Source organism: Centroberyx affinis, unplaced genomic scaffold (assembly GCF_046629955.1).
Source record: "Centroberyx affinis isolate AG114_WGS23_722 - 3 ecotype Tasmania unplaced genomic scaffold, CSIRO-AGI_Caff_v1 ptg004184l_1, whole genome shotgun sequence".
NCBI classification, from domain to species: domain Eukaryota; kingdom Metazoa; phylum Chordata; class Actinopteri; order Beryciformes; family Berycidae; genus Centroberyx; species Centroberyx affinis.
Window position 1 is genome coordinate 286928 of NW_027281937.1, and position 11590 is coordinate 298517.

At 42.5% G+C, this 11590-nt stretch overlaps 1 long non-coding RNA gene across 1 annotated transcript; it reads right to left on the bottom strand.

Moving 5' to 3' along the window:
• Positions 1 to 9025: 9025 nt before the first annotated feature.
• LOC139663986 (uncharacterized) lies at positions 9026 to 10680 on the bottom strand. The gene is made up of 2 exons (XR_011696739.1): positions 9780 to 10680; positions 9026 to 9605 (listed from the first exon to the last, which is right to left on the bottom strand). It is a non-coding gene; the product is annotated as an uncharacterized lncRNA (long non-coding RNA).
• Between the last annotated feature and the right edge of the window lie 910 nt (positions 10681 to 11590).

The following is an 11590-nucleotide window of genomic DNA, read 5'->3' on the forward strand; positions in this document are numbered from 1 at the left end:
TGTGTGTGTTTAGACAGTTTGGACATTTGTTGGTGTATTTATGTATCTGTGCGTTGATATTGATCGTATGTGATGTCTGTGGTGTCCACAAATGGATGGCATAATTTGTTGCTGCAGTGACATGTTTTTGTGCGTACACGCATGTGCCTATACATACTTATTTCCATATACCGTATGCATGTGCACACTCTTATGTGTGCTTTGAACCAGAATAAACAGAGTGTTGTTCAGGTGATATGTTGTCAGTGACAGAATGGTGTGTGTGTTTGACACTGTGTGCTTGTATGATTGCACCTTTACGTGTGTGCATTGGGTGACAAATAGCTGTCAGGCGGTGTGTCCAGCAGCAGGTGATGGGTAGAGGGAGCAGGCGTGTGTCGTCCTTGGCTCTCTCATCATATCGATCTCCCTCCATTTTATTTAGCTCCTGCCAAAACGCGCGGCTCCGTATTGACTCAAGCTTATTACACCTCATTTCTACCCAAGCACACAGCAGCGGCAGAACAAAGCAGCCGCTGGCAGGTGGAATCTGCTCAAATGCCTCCAAAACAAGCGTTTTCATCAAAAGTTACTCACCGACTCGAGTGGAATACTGATGAGTTTGCTTTCGGGTGGGTGTGAGCTTTTGGGCTTGATTCCCAAGACAATGGATTTCAGTGAGAAAAAGTCACATTATTCTGGGTTTCAATGGAGGATACTGAGGCTTTAGTTAGGGGATCAAAGCCTGACACCGAAATCAGAAACTGAACCTCAACATGAGTGAAAAAGGCTGAACAATGTGTGATTTATTTTTTGACCATAGGGAAGGGCTGTGCGTGTGTGTGTGTGTGTACGCAGTGATGTTTTTCATTTATTGTGTTAAAATGTGGGCGTGCATGTGAAGCCCTTTCAGACTGTAACTGTGATTAATTGCTATACAAATAAATTTGTCTTGACTTCTACAAACGATTGCAAATGTTTGTGCATCCCTGAGCTTGGCTCTAGTTGAGAGGTTATGGGTTTACACAGTCATCCATTATCCAAAGCATCTCACAGCACCATGAGTGCATACATTTTTAGAAATGGATAGCACCAGGGGGAATTAAACCCCTTACTCCGACAGTGTTAGTGTCTTGTCTAGTGCCATGTCTTGTGACTGATTCGAAGCACATTGGGCAGTCTGCAGTATGGCACTATAAAGGAGATAGCGTATGGTGTATTAGTGTCATGGGGGTGTATCTAGCCTATATTTATGGAAGATTCTGTCTGAAGGCATTTCTGCTTTATTGGAAGTCATAATGCAGGTTGGGAGAGGTCAGAGGTAGAGGGGGCCACATGAGACACAAGCCATGAACCAGACTCAAACCCATAAAATCATGAGCACGTTGTAAACACCTGAGCCAGCACAGTGAACCACAGGTTATCTCCAAAATGTCCATGGCTATTCAGTGACTATATCCAGTGCTGCCATAATGGAGCTGAACATTGAATGGTAGCAGCTGACATGCTGTTCAGGTACTCAACCATCTGTTGTTTACACTCTGCTGCCACCGAGAATATCTGACAATGACACAGCTGTCCCCGGCTCCATAGTGCCAGAGACACTGAGATTCAGAGGGAACTGTCACTGATCTGCACTTTTCCACTGTTTCTAGGCAAGTCTTCTTATATGGCACAACTGGTGAAACAATGCAAACATTAGTTAAAGGTGCAAGAAGTAAGATTTTTGCTGTCCCATAGAGCACAAAATGACCATAATATATCTGTGGGGGTTTTATAGGGTTGTTGACCAATACCGATGATTCAAATATTACTTTAACAGGTACTGAGACTTCTGGCTTTCAAAACTCAACAAGACATTTTGTTCACAAGCCAAAAGTGGCCTGTCTAGCCTAGTGTGCACTATGCAGCTCAGTGAAGGACGCTGGAAATCCATCTCAAGTTCTAAAAGTTGCTCAGCCAGTAAGTAACAGCTGACATGGACAATGGCATGGCTTGCACTATAGCCACATATGTATATGGCCACGCCTCCCCACCTCCACCCACCAATCAGAGCCAAGATCAGACATGATTGACAGGCTTTGCCTCTGACCTGGCGACCTGTTGTGAAACAAGGTCTGACATGAAAATCCTTCACTCAGGCTACAATGCAGTCGAAGAGGTAGGGAACAAGACTGACAGTTCAACGTGTGTGTGTGTGTGTGTGTGTGTGTGTGTGGGAGAATGGATGAGTCAGACTTGTTATTTGCACTGTACTCACAAATTAACACAGAATTTATCAAATCAAGGGAAGACGGCAGCTGTGTGTGTCTGAGTAAGTGTGTGTGTTGTGTCAGATCGGAGTGTTCACCAATATGATGCCTTTACACTACACAGATGGCATACCCCCCCCCACCACCACCACCACACACACCCACAGACATGTGTATGACTTCTGACACGAGGCGTCTCCGATAGCAACAGGGAGTGAAATCAGTCAGTGAACTGACCAGAGGTTACAGAGCTGTCTAGTGAATATTACTATTTAGTTTAATAAGTTTAGTTTATGTGTAAAGGGATAAATCATAGAGGAAGAGTGATAATAATAAGCAATCAAATAAGATGATAAAAAAATGCATTCATTAATCTGAGCAAGGAAAAAAAGTATGATTGAATGAGGCCTTCTCTCACACTCTGGGTATACCAGGTTTGTCTGTTCATGTCCTTGACACACTTAGGCAACCGTCACCGCACGAGGCAAAATCCACCCGTGGATATGGTATCACACACACACACACACAGACACACACACACACACACACACACACAGACACACTTCTCTACCTGCCCATTTCCCTGGAAAGGCTGGGTTGTCTGCCATTAATGTCCCTTGTCCGGTCTCTGCAGGGAACCAAAGCAAAACGGGGAGAGGGGGACGGAAATAGATGTAGCACAAACATGCCTCACTGCCTTGCCCAGGACTGTTTTGACTAATGAGCCAGTATTGCAGAGGGGTTAATTCCCAAAGGGGGCACAGGGTAACGTCAGTGCCCCCTTCTCCTTGCCCTATTTTTTTCTTTGTGTGAGAGTGTGAGCATGAGTATATTTTATGTGTGTGTGTGTGTGTGTAGTTGACATGATACACTCGCCCTGGACTGGGCACGGTGAGTTTTCAACTGGGTCACTATACAAACCTCAGCTCTAACTGCTGGGTAAAGTGGGTCTCACTCCTTTCTCTGATCCACACACACATCTTACACTATTAACACTCGTCATCACTGGGAGATATAGAGATTGTGAAACAGAAGAAGGGAAACCAGATGGGTGGGGTTTACCATATCAGGACATTTCATATAGTAACAGGTATGTCACAGAAATATATGCTAAAGTGACTTTTGAATACTTTGCTGTGATTGTGTCAATTTTGGGGGGCAAACCCCCACCCATCTGCTGTTCCAAAGTAACACAAATGCTAAAAATTATTTGTAAATACTATTTAACCAAAGTTTAACAGGGAGTAAAACAGGTCATGGGGGTGAAAATGAGAAAAGGCATTTTCAAGTCAAGTTTGATCAGAGCATGTGGCCAAAGTAAAGAGTCAAAGAATTACTCATGTGTAACCTTGGAAAACAAAAAATAAATATTTGATTGTATGCACATTCATAATGAGTGGGATTTCTGAGGGAGCACAGATTCTAGAGAAAATATGAAGGACAGACTGAAACATCAATACATTACATTGGTGAAGATGTGACTTTGTGATTGTGTGACTGTCTTACCACATCTTTTGGATCACTTGAACTCAGGGTTTGGCCTGCCAGCACCAGCCTCATAGGAGTAAAGGATAATGATGCATTATCCTTTTATAATGATGCAATGTGCATGCTCTCCTCATATCTTAAAATATGAAGAACAACAAGAATGTAACTGCCTAGTAGCCCCATGTTAACGTGGAATAAATTCCCTATTATTCATAATGCATAATGTAATCGTTAACAGCCATGCCTCCCAGTAAGTGCTCCATTACTACCAAATACATTCAGGATTGGAAAGTGACTACTCCCTCTCTCAGCTGACCTTTGGCTAGACTATCTGATATCCTCAATGTGTTTATGTGCTCATCCTGGCGTCACTGCCCCAGCGTTGCATTTATGTGTGCAGACAAGGTGTGTGTGGAGGGGTCCGGTGTCCCTCAGGTACCCTGTGTGTGTGTGTGTGAGTGTTTGTGCATGTATGTGCAGTCACAGGTCGGCATCTGGCGTACCTTCAGGGTTTTGCGTATGAGTGTGTATGTGTGTGTGTGACTGAGTCTCGGTGGGTTAACGTGACCACCTAAGTGTCCCATGGCACTTTGCTGTCATTTTGCTGCGAAGGTCACAGCAAACAACACATACACACACAAACAAACACAAACAAACACACACATTTCTCTACTCTGTACACCCTTACGGTTGCAATGAAATTCCCAGTAGATTGGGTATATTCTTGGGTGAGTGCAAATGCAAGATGTAGTCCACTCACTTTCCTTCACAACATGCCTCAATTTGTGGTTCAGAGGTTTGAATCCCACCTGGGACCCTTCAGCTCTGCAAGGTGTGAATCCATTCAGTCTTTCTCTCTCACACTGCATCATATCTGTCCAAATAAGCCTAGTTACTTTGAGTCACAAGGAAATAAAAAAAATACTGTGTCACTTTGTTAGCTAATTGTCCTTTTCACAATGTATCTAGTTGATATAGTTAACAATAAATGCCAAAATATATATAAATCCCACTTCCTGGAAAATGGCATATTTTTAGTTGTTACTTTATGGCTTACAAGTGTGCACACAGAAATATTACAACCAATAATACCATCACAACTTTCTGATCCCCTCCCCCTTTACACCAAGGCTTCACTGCCTTTCTCTTTCCATGTTTGTTCTGGTCCAACCTACTTTTGATCGGCCCCTCCCTGATGTGTTGTTTTCCGCCCCAACATCCTCTTTCAACTGGAAATACACTGAATTTCAGAAGCAAGACGCCATCAAAATGCTGTTTCCTTGTGACTTTAAGTTACTTTGCATCTGGCCTTTTGGTAGCAGGTGATACAATTTTCATGATCCTCGGTCCAAAGACAAGACATTGAATTTCTCATCTGGGTTCTGTACTGTGAAAATTTATGAGGCTCTGCATTAAAAATGAAAGCTATGGCTAGACTGTGTGCCATCCTCAGATCCACAGAGAGGTTCAGAGAGACTCAGTGTCCAATAAACTTCTGTAAAACTGTTCCAGTGATTGTGAACCACAAGATGGCTGCTATGAGAACCTGCTGCTGCCACCTACTGTACAGGGAAATCAATTTAAAAGGGATGAATTCTACTGCAGATTTACAAAGGATAGAAAAATGGTTCCCTAGCAGGTAAAACCATGGTTTTATTTGCCCCATTGTGGCCCATGATAGCATTTACTCTATTTCGTCTAGGGCTAAACACATTTAATGACGCCCATTTGCGGCAAATCCTTTTACATGAAAAAGGATATGCTCTCAATGCTTATCGCTCAGCAGACTGAGATTAGCCTACTCATCTATCTAACCCCCACCCCCACTCACCCCTCCCCTCTCCAAAAACAGTTCAAGTCAGAATTCACTTTGAAGTCCCACCCATGAGTGGAAAAATGCTGATTTATTGAAATATTTACACTTACGACAGTCACTTCTCTCAACAAAGGATCTCCAGCAGCATTCTTTCTCGTGGGAGCTCAAATTGTTGCCACTTGCTTTGTTTTGATTCATGTGAGGAACTTTTCTAATCTGATTTCTCCGGGGCGCGTTCTGAAGTTCGCACCAAAACATACATCAACACAGATTGTGATCAGCGGTTTTCAGCTCAGTATTTTGCCTTCATGTGGGGCGGAGAGGGACTTGGGAATGAAGATTACCTGTTAAATCCCTCCACACATACTGTAGTCTGACGCTTATCCTTGATGTGTTTTCGCACTTTAAGTAGGGCTCTCTCCCTCTCTCTCTCGCACACACACACACATAGGCATAGTCTCTTTCCCAGCCGCACACACAAACATGTACGCTGACACACCATTTAATGACTCCAATTAAAAGGAGGCTGTATCCAAAATCCTGTCAGAGCCAAATCCCAGCCCAGCGTCTTGGCTGGCTGCCCCTCTCTTCATGTGAAGCCAAGTAGCCAAACTTCCTGCTGGGAGTGAGTGACTCTGCTGCAGTGGGGCTGGGTGGCAGCTGAAACCACTGAAAATAATATGATACTTAATGATCTCTGTGGGGAAATTCACGGTGCGCTTTTCCTCCTCCACAGGGAGGTCAGAGGTCAAGGTCAGCTACACAACAGCAGTTGTAACACCAAGATGGCTACATGCTTACTCTGCCAATCAAGCATTGGGATTTCACCTTCAGATCATACTGGACCTATTGTCTGTTAAACCTTACTGGGTTTAATCTACCCACTAATGTCAAAAACCAGTGACTGAAACTGGTTAAAAAGCCTTTCAAACCAGGGTTTTATATATGTTTTACCTATTTAATTGATTTTGCCGATATTGTTATGCAACTCTTAATACATATGTTTTGGGTGATTTGTTGCTAACCTTATTTGCTTTAAATAGTGTTATATAAATGTTGTTTGTTACTCTTATTATTGAAAGGCCATGCTGGTCTTGCCAAGTCTAAATCTTGGAATTGGGGGGTGTCTTGAATCAAGCATAACTCAGGGGGACTGGAAAAACAAAAAAGTACAGCTTAGAGGGGGAAAACTGTTGTTTTAACTGAGTAGACATCGGTGCTGGTACCTAGTCTGTACACTGCACTGCACCAGTCACAAGCCGATCGATGCTGTGGCTGCCCACAGGAGGATTCATCAATCAGCCAACAGCAATCCTGTCTGACTCTCTCTCCACACACATTGCACACACAGACACACACACAAACACAAACAGAGCACCTTAGGTGTAATTGTTGACCATCACTCCCGGCAGTTGGACCACAGGGTGAGCTTTCTAGATTGGCAGGTAGTGAACCCCGGCAGCAATAAGGTGGAGACAGGCCGTTTCTCAGAGCTATCGCCCTCAATGACAGACAGGTAGAGACTGAAAAGTAACCAAGATGACTGTAGTTCAGCCCTTTTGTCTTCTTTTTCTTTTTCAGACAGAATGGGAACTTTTAGTGTTCAAAACTGTTCAAACTCCCCTAAAACAAGTCCATAGGTCTATTATGGTATCTACTTGCCAATAGCTAACATACATCGCTTTCAAATCTATGGAATAAGGGATTGTCTTTGGAATAGCTAACATTCAGCCTGTCCAAAGGTTTCAAACTCATTCAGACACCGATGTTGCCACCCTCACTTGCTGTAACCCGAGTCGTTTGTCCCTGCCAGCCCGCTGCCAAAAGACCACATCTAAAAAAGTGCCATAGTGTGCCCCTTGCTCCTCGCTCAAACAAATGCCATGCGGCACGATCTAAAAGTGGACCGCCAATAATCAACACCTCTCCCTGTGGCATCAGGTCTCACAAGTTTTCCCCTTCTTGGTCTCCAAGTTTTTTGGTCTCTACTGCCATCCTGTGGCAGCTTCAAGCATGACATGACTCAGAGTGAGGGTGAGGGGTGAACACTGCACCTGTTGGAAGGGATTCCTTTGGCCAAGTAGAGGGGTGTGTGTGGTGGGGGGCAGGGTCTTAAATATAGAGACAAGACTATAGTGATACAAATTTATACTGCAACTTCCTTGTCTTTTGTCTCAGTAGTTTTCTGTTCAAAGTTGTAACTAGCTCATAGTCCTCACCTGGCGCTCTTTTTTTGTGAACGTCTGTAAATATATTTGGTACCATTTTTCTTATGTTAACATCCTTTTGTGTGTATTCTTTTTTTAAGAAAAGCCCATCTAGGCACAAACATTGAAAATTAGCTTAGGCTATAAATGCTATGTGACATCAGACTTATTTTTTTATGTTCCATGTCTATTTATCTGTCCCTACTCAAATAAACACTGAAAGTAAAATGAAATTCACTTTTGGACCAATAGTTCAATGATTACATCAAGTACATTTCTTACTGCTAGTTACTGACTAAAGGACACCATTTTGTGAGGACTAGCTAGAAACTCAGTTTTATTTTAGTGGTATAATTCCTGAGGTCCATCATTGTCAAAAGCTTAAATGAATAAATGCACACTAAGTTACATTATGCAAATATAACATTAAAGTTAAATTGTCAAATCTGCATGCAATTAGAAATTGATTTCCCCATTAAGTTAAACAAAATCAAAAATCCAAGGCTTTTGTGGTGTTAAATACTAGGCCTACCACCACTCATGTGACTGTAGTGGAAAATGAGCAATCACCTGACCATCCCCATACCTTGAAAATGGTATAGAAAGGTGAATAGTCATCACATATTATAAGTGCAAACATGTTAAGACTTAACCATTCTGTTACCATTTTGAGACCAGGGCAGATGTAGAGTTGAGGTAAATGTGGATGAGTTCAAACCTAGGAGCATGTATTACATGATTATATATTGTTACATAATCCAGATAGCAAGTCTTGTTACTACAGGAACCGCTGACTGGTCCCGTTTTATTTTTAACTGTTGAAACACCTAAAACATGCCATAGTGCAAAGGACATGCTTCCAGTTTCACTTGCCCTTTGACTGGTCGTGCTGTTCACCATGTGTCTATTTCTGTGTTTTACTGTCTGAGATAGAAAAGTGTTGAAATATAATACAAGTACTGACTTGCTTTGAACATGATAGAACAAGTTCCACACATCTTACCATGTAAAACTAGCATTGCTCTCAACACATACACAGAAACCACACTACTTCTAACTAGTTACTTCATTAAAATGGAGTCTGATGATGACCAAACATTGAAGGCTTGTGTCTTGAACGCTCCGTTACCTTACATTATAAGTGTTACTGAAAATGGCAAAGGAATGCAGTACAAACCTGGAAAAATATCACATGTGGCCAATAACAGTACAGTTGGCAATAAGACAGACACCACTTCCTAGTGAATTTCTCAAAATGGAATAAGCAAACATAAAAGACAATATACCATTTAACAAAGCGTCTTTATTGAACCTCCATTATAACTTCCGTACTTGCATAGTACTAGTCGCTTATTTATCTTGCATTAAGAGTACAATTTCATTAGCATTAACCACAAAAAAACCTGTATATTTTACCAATATAATTCAACTTGTGACGTCATTTCAGTTGAGCACAATCCTCTGGGAAACAACCAATGGAACAGTCACCTCATGTCAGTATTTTGAAGATGGACCTCCTTGGTCTGTTGTTGCTGTGCATCTCATTACAGCCAAGCCGTTTGTCCTTGCAGGGCGACCTGGAAAAGGCTCAGACAACAGTGACTGTGGAAAGCACTTTTCAGCCCAACATCACATCAATCTGTTACTTCCTACTGAGACCTGTAAAATGACCCAACACGGTGACATGCACATCTTCAATGACAATACAGTACCAATAATACCTTCGCCCTTCTCCTGTTGAGACGGGTTTACCTGGGTTACCCAATTTCGTGGCCAGGGCAAAGGTGCGTTTGGTTCGTTCCTCGGGGCAGGGCGACGGGCTCAGGAGCGCTCCCTACTGGGCGGGCAGCGTCCGATGCGTCGCTGTGAGAAATAAAGCCCAACCATGAATCATGCGACATGACCATATAATGAGATCAGGGCTAAAATCAAGGAAAACACAATATAACTTCGTACAGCGAATACATTAATATACATATCTTCTAAAATAAACTCTACATAACAGTCAAGCGTAATATTTACAATATCCATTCACACCTTTTGTCTTCGGCCTGAAGTCTCTGCTTGATAGAGTTGAGAACAGGCAGGCCAGTTTCACAAGGCCACGTAGACCAGTTCAGTCCGGGTTAGCTTTACGCAGACAGGCCAAACACTTCCTCAAAGTCCCTCTGTTGAAAGGCAAGGCAGCTCGTATAAGCAGAGTCCAATGCAATATACACACTGCTGGGTGACAGAGATTCGTCATATATGTCTGCGGGGATTTCTGATGATGAAACAGGATGCGGGTTACAGTGGTTTCCATCTATGTTGCACATATCACCATAAACATTAGCCATCAAGTACTGCGTGGTGTTTTCAGGCGCCATTGCTCCCGCTGGATGACGGGGCGTAAAGGCATCGGCGTGGCTTTCCACCGCCTCGTACCTGGACTCTTCCTCTTTCTTGCGGAGTCCTTCAGCAAGTTTGACCAGCTGTATCCTCTTCTGTTCACGGCGGAGATATTTCCGGACGGTGGCCTTCACCGTGTTGGTCCGCCACAGTTTGGAGGCCTCCTCGGCCTCAGAGGCCACACGAAGCAGTTTCCACCTCATCTTCGACCCAGGCTTCATGGTTTTGCGAAGGCAATCAGTTTTGAGGCTTTTCGATTTGGTATCCATTGTCTCGATACACATTTCACACAAAAAAATCACTGTCGAGAAAAAAGTCTTTTCAGTCCCGAGCAAATTACTTGCTGACTCGCGTTTCTCTGGAGCGAGGTTTACGCTGCCTTCTTGTGATTCGCTTAAAAAAAATTGAAATACCGATAGCAATGGCGTTATTTTACCAGCTATTTTAGCTTTTTTTACGTAAAACCTAAAAGTTTTTACGAAAAAGCTGGAGCTACGTGGCGTACAGCCTCTACGCGTCTGCCTCTGAGCAAAAAGTTGTTACTACGTTCCGCTCACGTTGGTTTTTATTGGAGTAAATACCCATAATCCTTTGGGTTCTCAAACTCATTGTGCGACTGCACGGCGCTGCTGCCACCTACTGGTATGGAATGAGACTTTTAGTTGTGGGACTAACTATTACCACGACCACTAATACTACTGTTACCACTACTACTGTTACTACTGCTATTAGTACTGTTGCTATTATTATACTACTATTATGACTACTATTGCTATTACTACTACCACAGCTATTACCACTTCTCCTGCTTTTACTACTAGGCTACTTCTACCACTGCTGCTACTACAACTGTTACTACTGCTACTACTAGCCTATTACTAATTGTACTACTACTACTACTACTACTAATATGACACTTTATTGATCACTTTAGAGAAATTCTCTTATCGCTTGGCCTCTCCACAGGAAGTCAAAGGTCAGGGTCAGTTACACAGCAGCCCTGGAAACTTGCTCAATGACACTTCAGTGTGGGTGTTTACAATATGAAGATGTAAATATTAGGCCACATTTGTAAGCAAATTACTCTAATCATCATGTAATTTTAATGGGCTAATAGAAAGAGGAACATAGGCACATATAGCTTTAGATAAAGGGGTTTCATTGCAGGATATAACAACACAGTGAGTTGAAAGTTACTCTGGATGAAGTTGAAGATGGATTTGTGTTTTAACAAGCAGTTTTTGAATTACTGTGAATGAGGTTGAGGATTAGATATGTTGCTGCAAATTAATGTCAGACATTTGTAACAAAAAAGCTGTTGTCTAACTAAAATTATATGAAACTTCACATTGGTGCTCACCTCTTGAAATTGTTTAACTGATGCACATGTTGACATGAGCTACCAAAACTATGCGCACCGTGTGTTGATGATAATGAGCTTCCCTTTAGAAACCAGTCCT